At 40.0% G+C, this 17,779-nt stretch overlaps 1 protein-coding gene across 19 annotated transcripts in view; it reads left to right on the plus strand.

Moving 5' to 3' along the window:
- The window catches only part of sox6 (SRY-box transcription factor 6), a 173,888-nt gene that overhangs the window by 26,892 nt on the left and 129,217 nt on the right, over window positions 1-17,779 (plus strand). For 3 of the 19 annotated variants that reach the window (XM_029125251.2, XM_029125257.2, XM_029125253.2), the window contains exon 3: window positions 601-671. The exons of the other annotated variants lie outside the window; for them this stretch is intronic. The gene's annotated coding sequence lies outside the window, so the exon portion shown is untranslated. The remainder of the gene's footprint in view (window positions 1-600; window positions 672-17,779) is intronic. 19 annotated transcript variants of the gene reach the window in all.

Here is a 17,779-nt window from a genome sequence, read left to right on the forward strand (position 1 = left end):
CATAATGTTTACCCGGACTACTTGTTTTTTGTCATTTATCTGGACTACTTGTTTTTTCTCATTTGAACAGAAAATCAATGAACTGCGTAGAATTTTAGCCCCCTAGAAATGACAGAAGTATTTCTCTTACCCTAGTCTGTCATTGTTTGTTGACGGGATTTGAAGAGGTGTAGATCATGTCTTTTAAGGACATTGCTGATGGAGAGGGAGCCTGCAGCTTTTCCATTAGACAACAAAAGCCAATGCTGCTTCTGTTGACCAGTAGAGATTCTGGATTTTAGGACATGCTTTTGTATGAACCCAAATAATTAATGGTAAATAATTGTTGTGAAACACCATCATTCCACTTCTGCAGCAGTTATAGCATGAACATTTTCTCAGATTATAATGCAAATATTCTGCATATTGCCCTTTAAAATAAGTTATTGCACTTACTGCTCCTTTTCAAATTGATTACAAATACATAATTACTGTACTGACCACATCCTTTTAAAGATATTATGTGTTGAAATAAAATATTGTTAAACTGTGTGGAAAATGGTATTAATTGAAAAATGAAAAATATAGAGCTAATAAAATATTCTGTTTTTATCATTTCAGGTTACTTTCATGAGTTCAAAATCCACTAAGCAGTGATCGCTGGGTGCTGGGGAATTAGTCTTTCTGTTTGTGTAAGTACAATTTATTCCCCCCTATTTTTTCCAGAAGCTTTTTTACCCCTGGAGTCTTCCATCTAAATACATTACAGTCCTGCACAGCATTGATATGTTATAAAACAATGCTCACCATAGTATACTCTTATATTATTGCTTTACAAAGTCAAGGTTAGAATTGATTCTTTGTAAGTGAAATATTGCCATGCTAGCTAACATCAAGGCCTTGTTAGACCTCAGAGGTTGAGTTTATCTTACGCCTTTAGAAAACTGAATACTCTGTGATACAGGTTTGTTGGTGCTTTTCTTCACTTTCCATGGCCACTTCCATAGTAGCATGTCTATTGCTCGATTTTATTCTTTGTGCTAATGTTGTCTGTGGTTGTTGGTAGTTTATGACTCAATAAGAGATTCACAGGAGGAAAGAGAGTTCTTTTTAGGAAACGTAGGCAGCGCCTCAGAAAACAGCCAGTATGTGGTTGATCTATATTGCTATAATATGCCTTTAATGCAAGTTCTCTCTACTGCTACTGCTCCTGTAGTAATAAAGATTGAGAAAATGTTTCTTTAGGTAAGGTTGAGCAAATAAAGCGAAAGTTTAGTTGATATTAATCTTTTTTCAAATGTCAGTTGGAGATGGTTTTCCAGACTGAGGGCAGAATTATATTAATGCTGAAGAGCCCTTGTTGGTGCTTCATAATCAACTATGGCACTGGTAACAGTCTATCCCATATCAAAGTTCATAGCCATTTGCTAATAACAACAGTTTCTCCTCCATTACAGTTGTCTTCAGTGCAGATCAATGCACCCATCTAAAGTGGCTCATGGTTTTCTTATTTGGTTTGTAGTGTATGTTAGTGTTGTTAAGTCCGTTCTCAATGGCAGTCTATGTTGGGTGTGGGTCAGACTTCAGCTCCAGTGAGCATACAGAATGGTGGAATAACAAAGCCTTAGCAGTGAATACTACCTTTGTCTGCGAAGCTTGTCAGTCAAACCATAATGATGATTATTATAACAACAGGGTTCAGATTGGTCAGCTGCTCAGGTAATACTTATTTTTTTCCTTTGCTTTAAATTTACGACCAATTAATACTTCTTAGTAAAAAAGCATACAAAACTGTATTCAGTGCTAACACTGTATTTAATTGTGATTAGTAACTCAGTTTAAATTTGCTCAGAGGTGTTACTCAATAAATATTTTTTATTGCTTTATTAGCATTTTCACAACAACAAATTGTCTGTCCTGCCCCCATATTGACATAATTCTGGACTGAAATTGTCACTTATAAGTGCCAAAATACAAACAATGTTAACATTTGACCGTTGTCTTAGCTGTTTAGTGTTGACATTTGTCTGACTTTTGCTTTTGGATTCCAGATGACAATTATATTTGATCTAGCACACACATACACCTATCATCTTGCTTAATATTCTTGCTCTATGTTATAATGTAAGCAAGCTAGCTTAATCTATGTATTATCTAACATGCCTCTACCAATCTACCTCTGAAATATAAAATACATTCACCTAAAGGATTATTAGGAACACCTGTTAAATCTCTCATTGATGCAATTATCTAATCAACCAATCACATGGCAGTTGCTTCAATACATTTAGGGGTGTGGTCCTGGTCAAGACAATCTCCTGAACTCCAAACTGAATGTCAGAATGGGAAAGAAAGGTGATTTAAGCAATTTTGAGCATGGCATGGTTGTTGTTGGTGCCAGACGGGCCTGTCTGAGTATTTCACAATCTGCTCAGTTACTGGGATTTTCACGCACAACCATTTCTAGGGTTTACAAAGAATGGTGTGAAAAGGGAAAAACATCCAGTATGCGGCAGTCCTGTGGGCGAAAATGCCTTGTTAATGCTAGAGGTCAGAGGAGAATGGGCCGACTGATTCAAGCTGATAGAAGAGCAACTTTGACTGAAATAACCACTCGTTACAACCGAGGTATGCAGCAAAGCATTTGTGAAGCCACAACATGCACAACCTTGAGACGGATGGGCTACAACAGCAGAAGACCCCACCGGGTACCACTCATCTCCACTACAAATAGGAAAAGAGGCTACAATTTGCACGAGCTCACCAAAATTGGACAGTTGAAGACTGGAAGAATGTTGCCTGGTCTGATGAGTCTCGATTTCTGAATGAGAACATGGATCCATCATGCCTTGTTACCACTGTGCAGGCTGGTGATGGTGGTGTAATGGTGTGGGGGATGTTTTCTTGGCACACTTTAGGCCCCTTAGTGCCAATTGGGCATCGTTTAAATGCCACGGCCTACCTGAGCATTGTTTCTGACCATGTCCATCCCTTTATGACCACCATGTACCCATCCTGTGATGGCTACTTCCAGCAGGATAATGCACCATGTCACAAAGCTCGAATCATTTCAAATTGGTTTCTTGAACATGACAATGAGTTCACTGTACTGAAATGGCCCCCACAGTCACCAGATCTCAACCCAATAGAGCATCTTTGGGATGTGGTGGAACGGGAGCTTCGTGCCCTGGATGTGCATCCCACAAATCTCCATCAACTGCAAGATGCTATCCTATCAATATGGGCCAACATTTCTAAAGAATGCTTTCAGCACCTTGTTGAATCAATGCCACGTAGAATGAAGGCAGTTCTGAAGGCGAAAGGGGGTCAAACACAGTATTAGTATGGTGTTCCTAATAATCCTTTAGGTGAGTGTATGTGTTAATGCAAGTTTATTTAGCCTGCCCTGGTGCTCTGGCTCGAGTGGTGTTTTTAGGATACAAATAATTATTGAAAGCAAACTCTGCTTGTCAGGGGCAATATTGGCATGCAAAACTAATTTGCCTCTTATATGAGTGGTGAAAAGCATTCATATTGGGCATGGGGTGGGCTGGTTACTTAAATGCAATCACATCACAACATCTTTCTAATATTTTTAATACAGACAAAAAATGAGTCCTGAATTACTTAATGAGTTCAAATCCTTTTTGCAGGTTACTGACAATTCAATGTACTGACAATTTTCTCTCAATTCTTGACAATCTTGCATTGGGTGGTGCAAATAAGCTCAGCACCATTCCAGGTTGGTGGGGTGGATGTCAGACAGGGCTTACCCAATCATGCCTGTAGGCCAGAGACTGCACTTTCCTCCAAACATGTTGCAGTGTGATAAAAGCAGATGAGTTAGGTATCACAGGGAACAAATCTCGATTGACCCTCCCAGATCCATTGGGAGATGTTGCGATAAGGCATGATCATACGATAAGGGAGGGAGAGCAATTACAACTGTGCTCCTTGGCTGGGCTGTCAGGTTTTAACATACTGAATGTATACACGCTTGGTACGGGTGTTCTGTCAGTAACTTTGAGCAGCAGTTAGCCCAGTGGGTAAAAAAATATGAACACTAATCAAAACCTTTCTGTCTCAAATTCCTTTGCTGGCCAAGTGAATATTTAATCTTTCTGTCCTTGAGCAGGGCATTTAAACCTAATTGCTCCAGGTTGTAATTGAACATGTACTGGTTAATAGACAAACAAATTATAATCAAAATATAAACATATTTTACCAAATATAACTTTGTCAAGTTACAGGGCATACAGTGGGGAGAACAAGTATTTGATACACTGGCGATTTTGCAGGTTTTCCTACTTACAAACATGTACAGGTCTGTAATTTTTATCATAGGTACTCTTCAACTGCGAGAGACAAAAATCCAGAAAATCACATTGTATGCTTTTTAAATAATTAATTTGCATTTTATTGCATGACATATGTATTTGATCACCTACCAACCAGTAAGAATTCCGGCTCTCAGACCTGTTAGTTTTCCTTTAAGAAGCCCTCCTGTACTCCACTAATTACCTGTATTAACTGCACCTGTTTGAACTCGTTACCTGTATAAAAGACACCTGTCCACACACTCAATCAAACAGACTCCAACCTCTTCACAATGGCCAAGTCCAGAGAGCTGTGTAAGGACATCAGGGATAAAATTGTAGACCTACACAAGGCTGGGATGGGCAAGATGACGGTCAGTCTCCCTCGGTCTGGGGATCAGCCAAGAACTACACGGCAGGACCTGGTCAATGACCTGAAGAGAGCTGGGACCACAGTCTGAAAGAAAACCATTAGTAACACACTACGCCGTCATGGATTAAAATCCTGCAGCGCACGCAAGGTCCCCCTGCTCAAGCCAGCGCATGTCCAGGCCCGTCTGAAGTTTGCCAATGACCATCTGGATGATCCAGAGGAGGAATGGGAGAAGGTCATGTGGTCTGATGAGACAAAAATAGAGCTTTTTGGTCTAAACTCCATTTGCCTTGTTTGGAGGAAGAAGGAGGAGTACAACCCCAAGAACACCATCCTAACTGTGAAGCATGGAGGTGGAAACCTCATTCTTTGGGAATGCTTTTCTGCAAAGGGGACAGGATGGCCGTATTGAGGGGAGGATGGATGGGGCCATGTATCGCCAGATCTTGGCCAACAACCTCCTTCCCTCAGTAAGAGCATTGAAGATGGGGCTGGATCTTCCAGCATGACAACGACCAGAAACACACAGCCAGGGCAACTAAGGAGTGGCTCCGTTAGAAGCATCTCAAGGTCCTGGAGTGGCCTAGCCAGTCTCCAGACCTGAACCCAAACCTGAAGGATCTGGAGAAGGTCTGTATGGAGCAGTGGGCCTAAATCCCTGCTGCAGTGTGTGCAAACCTGGTCAAGAACTACAGAAAACGTATGATCTCTGTAATTGCAAACCAAAGGTTTCTGTACCAAATATTAAGTTCTGCTTTTCTGATGTATCAAATACTTATGTCACGCAATAAAATGCAAATGAATTACTTAAAAATCATACAATGTGATTTTCTGGATTTCTTTTTTAGATTCCATCACTCACAGTTGAAGAGTACCTATGATAAAAATAAGACTTCTACATGCTTTGTAAGTGGGAAAACCTGCAAAATCGGCAGTGTATCAAATACTTGTTCTCCCCTCTGTATATATATATATATATCACACTGAGCCCTAGTGGCAACATTTTCCGTGTATCCTGTCTTGTTTGTTTTAGAATGTCTGTGTGTGATCTTCCATGGCCCTGTACCACTCCCATGTGCTCTTCAATTAGCCAGACCTCAGACAATCAATAATCTAAATCCTTTGCAACTTTAATCTGCATGTTTAATTAATCACGAAATGAGCCAATGAGTAATTTTGGTGGTGTGTGGCTTGTTTTGCGGGATGACATTTAATTACTCTTGTGTGAACACATTTTGGAAACACCTGAGGAAGAATGATGGCCAAATATGCTCTTTGTCAGTGTTTACCATTCATAAAATAAGTGTCATGCATGCAGCAGTCACTCTGAGTTCTGCTAAGCCCACTACTGAGGCTCCTCAAGGGGTAGACCTGGTGGAGCTGTTTTCTGATAAATTAAATCAACAGCACTTCACTACTTAATGAAAATGAATAACCTTTGGAAGGTTATTTTCTCATCTATTATTTAATAAATGGGCCTGTTCGACTGACCCTGCCTGCAGTGATTGTGGCCCGGGGATAAACAGAGACAGCTCAATTTATAAAGGGGAAATTCACCAGATCTCAACTATTTGTACCAATTACTAATGTTACCAATGAAACAAGCAAAATTAAATGTTGCAGTAGAATGTGAATGTATCGACTTACTTTGTATTTGTCTGCTCATAAAATTCCACAAGGTCCAGCATTCATAGTGAACGTAGCAAAATGGTGATTTGAGAATATGCAAAACATTTTTTATTTGCAATGGTTATCAAACCCATGTGGCATGACCATGTACCTGGCTGTACTAAATAGAAGCAAGTGCAAGAAAGTGTGGTCTTTTGCCGTCGTCTTTGCATAGTAGCTACAGTACCCCAGTGCACGAATGCAAAACACCCCATGCACCCTCACAGGTGAACACCATATTCTTTATTGAAATGTATCCAACATGTACCTTGACAACAAATATGAACATTAACATACATTTAGCATTAAAAATAACTTGTTTTGGATACCTAGAAACGTGTGTGTTCTCAATAACAGTTCTACTAACAGGTTTTAGAATACAATCAGAAAATTGTATAGGGACTGTTGTTAAGTAACTCTTAACTATCCCACAAGGCCTCATATTACATTTTGTCACTATCTGACTTAGTCTCTTAGACACACGAACAGGAATATAAAATACATTTCTATAATTCATCTGTCCACGGTGTCAGGCATCCACACGAGGGTCCACACGAGTTGAGGGAAAAGGTCATATTTGAAAAAAAGAATGCTTGCGCCATATCTGTTTGGGTGCAATCCATCACGTAGGAAGAGACTCGGCCAGACAAAAAAAACCTGCAGTGTTTACCAGTAAAAATAATCCTTTCCATTGATACTTTTATTTTAAGAAGCAAATTCATGCTTTCTCAACTTTCCAATAAATTTGGACTTCAGCTCTATAAAGGACGCCACAGTTTGTTCTACTAAATATACAGCAAATTAACTACATTTGTGTTTGTTTAAGCTGTTTAATATACGTAGTCCTACAATGTTGTAGTACACTTTCTGTAATTATTGTAGATTATGAACCTCGCTTAAGTAGGAAACTAATACTGACAGCTAGTGATGACCATACGTGGCTTCATTACTGTTCTTCTAGCAGCAGGGTATTATACTAGCAGCAGGGTATTATACTAGCAGCGCTAACTCAGATTTTATTTTTCAAAATAAAAGCCATCATTGAAATATTTAAGACAATTTAGTTAAAAATCTAGCCTCTACATTTTATGTTTAATGTCCTTTCCAATACTGTTCTTGTCTGCTCTTTTTTGCAGACGAGATTGTTAACTATATTGTCTTATAAAGTTCAGTGATGGCTTTTATTGTGATAAAGAAAATCTGAGTGCTGCCAGCATAATATCCTGCAGCAAAAATAATGTTAATGAAGCCTCATTTGGCCATCGCTACTGACAGCTTTTGTTTGTTTAACAATAAGCAAGGCATAAAGCAACAGAATAAACATACTTATTTGCCATTTTTGTCCTGATAAAATTCTTACGGTTCAAAAAAATTTGTTAAATACATTCTTCAGTCCATATTTGAACATGTTTCATCAGAATATCAGCAGGATAAAGGGGTGGACGGATGCACTTTGAATATCCAGCTCCCCTGTCTCTCAAATCCTTTGCATTATAGAGTAGCCTACTCCAGTTCAAATATATATGGTCCTAAATCACTATGTTAGACCACTTCCAAAAATGTAATAATCCAAAAAGTTATGATGACAAGCCATAGTGTTGTATAAAGTTAGCTAGCTTGCTGTACCCAGTCAACTGGGTTGATGAAATTTGCCTTGGAGGAGGGGCTATGCCAGAGCAGAAATTACTGTCCCACAAAAGTTGTAGTCTTTTAAAAACCGGAACAATTCTGACACCTTTTACATTAATCAATATTAATGTAAACATTAATATAATCAATATTAATCCATATTAATATTAATATATACTGATTGGAAAATCTGAAAGATATCCAATAGGTCTAAGAAGCAAGGACAACTGCAACTACACACAAGACAGCTTGTAGCACAATTGGTATAACATGGAGGTTTTGCTAAATGAAACAAAGCATGGCTACATTCATTTGTCAGGTCTTGTTTGCCATTTAGTTCTGATGTTATAGAGTGTATCTTTTCGTGTGCAAAGCCCAATCCCCCCACTCCTTCTGTCCAGTTATGTTTGCACCTAATCTCGCTGTCCTGGAAATGGCTCAAACATGATACCAACCGGGGTTGGCGCAGGGTAAAATGCTCCTTAAATATCACCAGCCATAGTTTCTGTTGTTTCAGATAATCACTGAGTTATGTATTGTTTGCAAATATCATTTTCTATCAGTAAAGAGGATTTGTACAGGTGTGAAGATATGCTTCTAATTACTCAGACCAATGACGTATAGCACTGATTAATCCACTCAGTTGTAGGGTTTGGTGACATGTGTCTAACCCCTATGTATATCCCAGATTATCTTAACCATCTTTCACTCAGGTCATCCCTCAGATGACCTGACGTCCCAGCAACATGATGTCGTTATCGGGGCCGTAACCTCCCCTCAGTTTTATTAGATATATGTCAATTTTTCATGGCTAGATGTGCTTTATTTGATTCTCTGGAGAATTAAACCTAATATAGACTTGGCTGCATTCCTTTCTCTCAATGTATGGCCCTTGTAGGACAGAGATTTTTCACCTATTAGTTATATACAGCAGAAAATGGGACCTGAGAAAATGCTATTAATCTTCTCTTCCCCTGCTGTAGAAAGTAATGCATAACTAAAAGTCAGGTAAATGAATTAATGATTTCAACCATGAACTTTTCTTCCAAAACGCCATGAATCGTCTCCGGCTGATAATGTGCTCTGACCCTGGAGTGTGATATCCTTGTTAAGTTGAAAGTATCCAGTTAATTGATTTGCAAATTATTTAAAGTTTGTGTTGCCCAGGGGAGTGCTGGTCTCTAATGACGACCATTTCAGGAGAGTTTAAAAATATATATTTTTTCCAGGCCTGGCTTGGTTAGCCTGGTTGGGATGTAGTAAACTAACAAGCCTAATCAAAGCCTGGAAGTGGGGCGAGACACAAAAAGGAATGGGCCCCAACCCTCCACTGGTCTCCTGTATTAACTTTCCTGTACTTTCCTAAACCCGGTCTGGAGGGTCATGCCGGGGTATCTATGGGCTGTTTTTAGCATCTAGCATTATTGTTGTCTGTTTGGGAAAGTTTTGGTACATACAGGCTTGAGGTGAAGCAAATTGTTTGAGATGATAAGATGATGACAAATTGTCAGCTCAATGTAATATAAGTGGCCTTATCATCAGGGGGAAATCAAAAACTACCCTTTCAATTCATGACCTCCCATTTAGAGACACGTATTTGGACTGTTTCCCTGCCATGCTTTCTGAGCTGTGGTTAAAGTCAAAGTGGACAGACTAAAATGGTAGTATAAAGCTTTAAGGTCATCTCTCTTGAGCTAACCTAAGTTCAATGTGCGTTATTACGCTGTTGTCTGTGGTCATGTTTGAGAATGTTTCACAATGTGAAACATTCACAAAATCTTTTCCTTTTTAATGAATTTGAAGGAGAGAGAAGCCACATTGCCAAGTAGCAACCTAGAAACAAGCCACAATATTTAATGGTTATGATTTTACAGCTTATGATTACGGTACTGCTGCATTGCATATACTATTTAATAGGTATTTCTTTGTCAATACAGTTACAGAAAAATTTAGACATTTGCTTGGAACTTTCCTAATGTTTAAATTCTGCAAGAGTGGTGGTGTCTCTTCCAGGAGTCATGGACTTTTAAGCAACAATCTGTTTTTATATTATATGATTGACATTTCTGAAGAAGTTAAATGCTGAAAAAAATTTCAAAATGTTGATTGGACATATTCTATAATTGTTCTATGACTTATAGTGATGGGAATTTTGACTGACTCTGATATTTGGGAGATTGTCCTGTTGAAATAACTAATATTTCAAGTAATTTCTTTAATTTGTGTCAGTAAAACATACAGCCTTTGTTCAGAGCACTGAGAAGGAGGACAGCAAATGTATTTTGCCAGTGACTGTTACAGAAATATGCTGCCAGCTGTTCAAATGAATGGTGACATTGAATGAATCGCAAAAAAGTTTTATTCTTGAGTTTTATTCCCCGCAAAATAGCCAAGCATTGTTTTCTTTCAATGTACACTCCCACAGAAATATCTGCCAATGTCTAACACAAAACTAATAAACCAATTTACATCCCCTCAAGGTTAACCAGTTTCAATTACATTTTCAGCCAATTTAACAGCAATTAAACTCTGAACTTTCTATCCAAAATCTGTGTGCATATTCAAATTGCCTGCTATATATTGCTCTTGCTTTACTCAACCTGTTGCTTTCAATGCATTGCTTGCAAGCTTGCTATTTTACAGTTGCAATACCGAAATGAACCCTTGCTTTGGAAACATTTTGGAAGATTTGGGAAATACTTAACGTAACATCATATTTCCATGTCCCTAACATTGACCTAGTGCCTTATCCAGTGCCTTAGAACTTTAGACCATACAAACACAACAGAAACCACATTCTTTACCAGCAAAACAGAAAGCAAAGAGTTTGACTTATAGACTGCCGGTAAAATAATTTAAGCAGCGTAAGCTACTGGAGACAGAGGGGCACATTGAGAGAGTCAATCAAATACAGCAGTACTGTGTTGCTGTTTGAAGGCAAATGTGTGGAAAAGGAGAAGAAATAATTCAGGGGGATCTGAAGGTATAATCTTCTCCTTTTCAGGAAATCACAGAACAGCACAGTTAATGGGTGGTGGCTAGCCAGATTAACTACCTATTGTTACTCAGCTGAGTGGGGTCTCCTTATGACATTAACAATAGTGCATTCTTGGTAGTTCCAATTAGGCATGAAAGTCTTTTCATAAATTTTTCAAATCACAAAAACACAACAATCACTAAAACTATGTTTTTAGTTATAGGTTTCTACTGAAGGAAGGAAAAAACCTTCACTCACATTTTCTGTTACCATGTAATATCTTATTATTTAACATTGGGCATGTTTCAACAGTAGTCTTCATCAGCGTTTGGAAAACAATAAACATTCACTTTGATAGTTGTCACCACTGTTACTATAACAATTATACATTGGAAGGCAAAATAACATGTAAATGAGTGGGTTTTCCCCCCTCCTTCAGTAAAGAACTATTGAACCGGGTCACCTAAATTGTTGTTTTTGCTACACCCATTTGAGCTGTGCATCACTCTCTGTTTTAGTTATAGGTGACCATATGGTGATTATCACTTAGTTAAAGGTGCACTATGCAACTTAATGCCACCTATCGGCAGTGAGTTGTATATCGGCTGTATAAATCCATTAGGATCTGACAGTGTCGCCTCCAACTGTCGATGCTGGAACAATGGATGGATGGGTTAGAGTTGATGGGCCCTTTCCATTACTACGGAACACAGATTAAACAAAGTAAACAGCTAAACCAATCAAAACTTAATCTGGGCTATCTATTACGTTTCAGAGGCTAGTTGATGGCTATTTAACACGAAACCATAATTGTGCTAGTTAGCGCTAGCTGGAACAATAATATACACACTTCAACTAGTTTGCAGAAGGCTAAATCTAGCTAAAAGGCAGTATATTTTCTTATTCCAAGCAATATTCGCTTATGCATAAGGTTAAGTCAAACAGCCCACAATACATATTTGTTTTTCTTAAAACTTTGCAGATTACACCTGGTTGTAACACAATTTTCCGGCAAGAAATTTAATAACGGAGAGTCTGCTCGGACACAACTTAGCTTGTTAGCTCATTATCTCGACCAAAGACGTTAGCTCATTTACCTCGACCAAACCTTCCTGAAACGTATCTACGGTCATACAAATAGAATAAACAGGGAACATTAAATTATTTTTGTAGTATAATTGTTTCTCCGTCATCATCAATCTAGTAAAATACACAAAGATTTCCTTGACTATCTAGCCAACTAACTAAATGTGGTGATGTAACCTACTCAAGTAGAAAGGTAGCCAACTCTGCATCACCGTTCACACAAACTTCAGCTCTCGCCATCAAATTTAAAATGTACCCTTGTTTGTCTTATGCTCATGTTGCTTCCGTATATTTTCATTTCTGGAGCGTTCAGTGTAGGCAAAATGAACCCAAACAAAGCTTGTCATTGGCCTTCACCTCACACACCTTCAAGGAAGTACACGTCTATGAACGTCCCGGCCTTCTATGTTTTACCTGCAACCATAGCACTGGGGATAGTGTCAGTCCTGACACTGCCAGAGACTGTTTTTTTTAACGTTAAATGATGGTATGTAAGGGTTATTATTAATTATTTTAAATGGGTAAAAATAGAGTACCTTTAATGAGTCTGAACAAATTGGATGGTTGGGTGAGTAAAAAATAATGCTAACTACCTTTTAAGATTAGGGAAATTAAGGTTAATAATAGTTAATAGTTAGCAGCGAGTGAGCATAGCATGTAGCCTATATCTTTTAGAAATCAGCTGCCAATTTCTGAAATAACCACCCTGCCTAATTGATCTCAACATTAATGTAACCTCAGTGAGGTTTATCCTGGGGGCACATTAGAAGCTTTACTATGCTCAGCTGGGCTTGCTCTGGTGTAGTCTGACCAAGTAGCTAGCATCCTTAACTCCCCCACTAAGTGGCTGGATCTCTGTGCTAATATCAAGAAGCCTGTAATCTGGGCCCATTAGCAGGCGCTGTCATTCAGACACACAGTGTCGGCCTGATTTAAATAAAATAAAATGAAGATAGTTGTTTCTGGTCCCTTGGCTTCACTCATTGCCATAAACATATGCTCTGTGCCCTGCTTCTTTCCATCTTATTTATGACTTTAATTTGTTGTGTGGGCTGCGCTAGAAATCAAATTTAATACAATCCTCCCAGGGACCCTGTCATATAATAACATGGTAATTTCTGTGTATCCTTTTGAAAAATGAGAAAATTAATTCTTCCTGACATGTTCTAATTATTCCAGTGTGAACAGCAGATAGGCTCCCTCCCCAGCCCCCTATGTGTCAGAGGCAAGCGGCTGCCGGCGGGTGTTGAGGTGCTAATGCTGACCAGCAGCGCGTTTAATTTGAAACATGAGCAGACACCTTTCAACACACCTTCCTAATGTTGGAGTGCCTCACACAAATTAATTCACTACTCATCTGGCAGGTCTGGCTCAGGGGGGTGGGGGGGTGGTGGGTGGGGGGTGGGGGAGTGGGGGTGGGTGGGACACTATCACTATTAGTCGAGGTGTAGCTGTGGCGTAGCTGAGGCGTGCGAGTGTGCATGTGTGTGCGTGTGAGCATCAGAGACGGGACATGGAAGTGAGGGAACACTGGTGACGTCGGGGATGTTGGGACAGGTTTCCTCTAATCCTCCCAGGCCTGTCAGTGGGCCACCTTTTCACACGTCTCCTCTGGCTGCTGAGATGCTTGGTTTGAAATGCTTATTTAATTAGACTGTCATTAGCCAGTCCTTAACATAGTAATATAGTGATCCTATCTATGTGAAGAAACTATGGCGGGGACATCTTACTGGGTGATTAAGTCAAAACACCTCACACATCACCTCCACATGTGTGCAAATGGAGTCTCATGTAAAACATCCAAACATGAATTATGAAGCCAGCATGTCCTCTTCCTCAGTGTCATCCAATATGGACTGTGGAAAAATTTCAACATATGGTCATATTGTGGTGTCTTCAACAGCAAAGGTTGAACAGTGTAACTGTGTCCAAGTTTAGGCGCTCCCCATAAACACACACGCACGCAGACACCCTAGCCCCTCACCTCTTTATTCATTAATTGCCTGAAATTAAGACACAGCAGTTTTTCCTGTCTGACTTATCTTCTGAATGCCAAGGCAATTACACCCGGAGCTTACTTTATGTTAAAAAGAAATGTACTTGCTGCACAACAAGGGAATATTAATGTCATCACTGGCTGAAAGCAGAGTTGCTTGAAATAAGCAATGTTCTTTATTCTGAGCTCTGAATAATCTATATGATGAAGCAAAACTAACAGTTTCACATCTCTGTGTGAGTGTGTGCGTTATCTTTGAGTTATCTAGGTGAATTTCTCGATTTAGTGGGTATGACGTACCCATTCACACACACGTTCACACACACGTTCACACACACTCACACTGTAGACAAAACGTTGACACTAGACAGACCTTAACTGGCCGTAATGTTCTAATTAAAATGTCTCATTGACATTCACCTCATCACACAAAGTCTTCACTGAATTTTCAGCTACTGGATAGACAGCAACTAAATACCTTTTGAAATATTTCTGAGATGTGTCATCCCTACATTTTTCTGTTCAAGCCTGACACAAGGACACAATGAGGACCAATAAGACAGTGTGCTTGTGGAGTACAGTATTGAGTCATAAAGATCCTTGTATTTCCTTAGAAAGAAAGAACCCCCACCACAATACATTTGAGCAGTGGATGCCTTTAAAAGTGTTCCTTTTGACAATAGATGAAGTGATCCTAAATCAAGTAGGGTCTGGCTGCAGATGGGCACTGTCAGCAGGGGCATTGTGGGTTGGTGGGCGGGGCTTGGGCACTGTGGGCTGGTTGCGGGACATGGGCTCTGTGGAGCTTTTCAATGGGAATGATAACTGCTGTTGAATAAAATGTTGTTTGCTACTGATCTAATTAAGGCTTTCATGGTTTTCAAGTTGTTTATTTTATAAACAATAACCATAATTTGTTTAGCAAACAATATATATATAAAAGTTACTTCAGACTTTTGGTCTCTGACAACATAACATACTGTGTGCATTTGCTGTTTTTATAAAGCTCAATAAAGAATTGTTTCATGTTTTTATTCCTCCCTCTTTATCCAGCAGACTAGCTTTGTTTATAAATCAATGTATATAGACAGTTAATATGTTGGAGATTGCAAACCTGTAATGATAATGACACAGAGAGGCCTGGTTGGGGAATGTGAGGCCCTAGTTGGGCACTGTGAGGCTGGTTGGGCACTGTGAGTCTGTTTGGGCACTGTGAGTCTGTTTGGGCACTGTGAGGCTGGTTTGGCACTGTGAGGCTGGTTGGGCGCTGTGAGGTATGGCTGGACAATGTGAGGCCTGGTTGGGCAATGTGAGGCCTGGTTGGGCACTGTGAGGCTGTTTGGGCACTGTGAGGCTGGTTGGGCACTGTGAGATATGGCTGGACAATGTGAGTCCTGGTTGGGCAATGTGAGGCCTGGTTGGGCACTGTGAGGCTGTTTGGGCACTGTGAGTCTGGTTGGGCACTGTGAGGTATGGCTGGACACTGTGAGACCTGGTTGGGCAATGTGAGGCATGATAGGGCAATGAAATACATGATTGGGTGCTGTGAGGCATGATTGGGCTTTGTGAGGCATGATTGGGCACTTTGTGGCATGATTGGGCACTATGAGGCATGATTGGGCACTATGAAGCCTGATTGGGCACTGTGAGGCATGTTTGGGCACTGTGAGACCTGGATTTATTCTCAGGAGACTAAAGACATTTGGCATATCCCAAAGGGGCAATTCCATCCCCCATATTCAATATCCTGCTCTACATAAACATCATAGACAATTCACTTTACAGCTTGATCTTGTCTTGTGATGTATGAATGTACTTTTAATAGAACATTTACCCATTTTATACTTTCATTCAATGTTTACTAAAAATTTTCATTTTCCTGAACATTTGTTCTCCTCATTTCCCAAACGCTTAAAGAGTGTTGTTAAAAGAAGAGGAGATGCAGCACAGTGGTACGTATGCCCCTGTCCCAACATGTTGGCCACGTGTTGCTGGCATCGAATTCAAAACAGGCGTTTATTCTTTCACAAACAATAACATTTCTCTGTTTCAAAATTGGATATGTTGTCTTTGTAACATTTTCTATTAAATACAGGATAAATGATTTACACATCTGCCTTAATGTAGTGGGTTTGCAATTTGTCACTGGATACAACTAACAACACGTGATACAACTAACAACTCGATGGACATCTTGTTAACTGAAGCAGGGCATCTGCTACTAAAACTGACCGATGCATCTGTGAAATATGAACAGGACCAAATGCTATATGACCTGTGCTTGTTAAAAGAAACGAGTACAGTGCATTCAGTGCATTAAGGCTTATGGACAAACAAAAACGTAATTAATTACATAACATGATTTGCTTGATTATAATTATTTACCTAACATAATATCCGTATTTTTACTTACTTTATTCTTTCATCTGTATTATTTTGTTATTACATGTTCTCAAAGCTAATACTGTAATGAGAAGCTAGCTAACTAATACCGCAATGCATTTGTGTACACGTTAACTCGATTGAGTCCACAGTGCCCAAGCCCTGCCTACCAGCCCACAGTGCCCCAGTCCCGCCCACTAGCCCACAGTACCCCGGCTGACAGTACCTGTCGGCAGCTAGACCCTTTTGGCAAAATCAGCTGTTTTTAAGAATTTACAGTAATCCCAATTATTTTTTTGGTCTGTTGAAGTAATCCAGATTGATTACGGTTATTTTACTTTTGTAATCAGATTATGTAATCCATGTTGCATGTTGACATACAGAATGTTGGAGTGAGAGGGAAACTGTGTTTTCCACAGTAATTATGAACAGCATCTAAGGACCTGTGACAGCAGTGAAAAAAATAAACAGAATTTACTGAACCTCTAGCGCTGGGTTAAAACCACAGAGATGTAATTTATTTGGTGTGTGTGTGTGTATGTATGAGTATACTTGTCTGTGACTGGGAAAACAGAAGGCTTGCAGGCAGCCTTGGCGTCATGCTCTAGGAGAAGAGAGGAGAGCTTTGTGAGTGGTGGGTGGGTCAACCCATGACTCAGAGAGGAGGAGAGGCGTCAACATGGCCGCCTGGCCTACAGGGATTAGCATTCCCACACCCTCCAGGGTTAATCACTGCCATCTTGGCTCTACGTCACCACCAGCTAGGAGCAGTGTCCTCTGCTACATCACAGTGGAAGAGACACAGACCACCCTGTACCTGTTGCTAGTGAGTGCTGGAGTAACTTGTGTACAAAATCTGTGTTAAATGCTTTGTTCAAAGGCACAGCAACAGATATTTGTGTCTTTTTGGCTCGTCGGCTCGTTTACTTGCCCAAGGCTCTTCACCACTGGGCCCTTGTGGTAAAGGAATATGGTCAAATTCGGCGGACTAAAGTCAGGCTGTATGTGGCCTCTGTGTGCTTCTCCCGGCTCGGCTCAGCACTGTGTTGGCTTAGGCCTTTAATGACTGAAGTCTGGGAGCAGCAGTCCATGCCAAGACCCGCCTGGCTGTGGTGGTGCATTAATTCAGCAGTCAATTTGACTGGAAGTTTAAAATCTGTCCTAGGTTAGAGGGACGTGCTGAAGCCGTGTTAATAGCTAGCTTGTTGTCCATATGGTACTGCTTTAATGGAGCACATTTGTTGCAGATGGTGGGAGAGTTGGTTGGGCAGAGGCAGGTTTTGGCAGAGGTCTGTTCTTCGAAAGGGCTGCCGTGAGCCCAGCACTAGCTGTCTTTTAACACTATGTCCTCCCTACTTCTTGTTTACTAAAAC

Source organism: Esox lucius, chromosome 2, assembly GCF_011004845.1.
Source record: "Esox lucius isolate fEsoLuc1 chromosome 2, fEsoLuc1.pri, whole genome shotgun sequence".
In the NCBI taxonomy this organism is placed as follows: domain Eukaryota; kingdom Metazoa; phylum Chordata; class Actinopteri; order Esociformes; family Esocidae; genus Esox; species Esox lucius.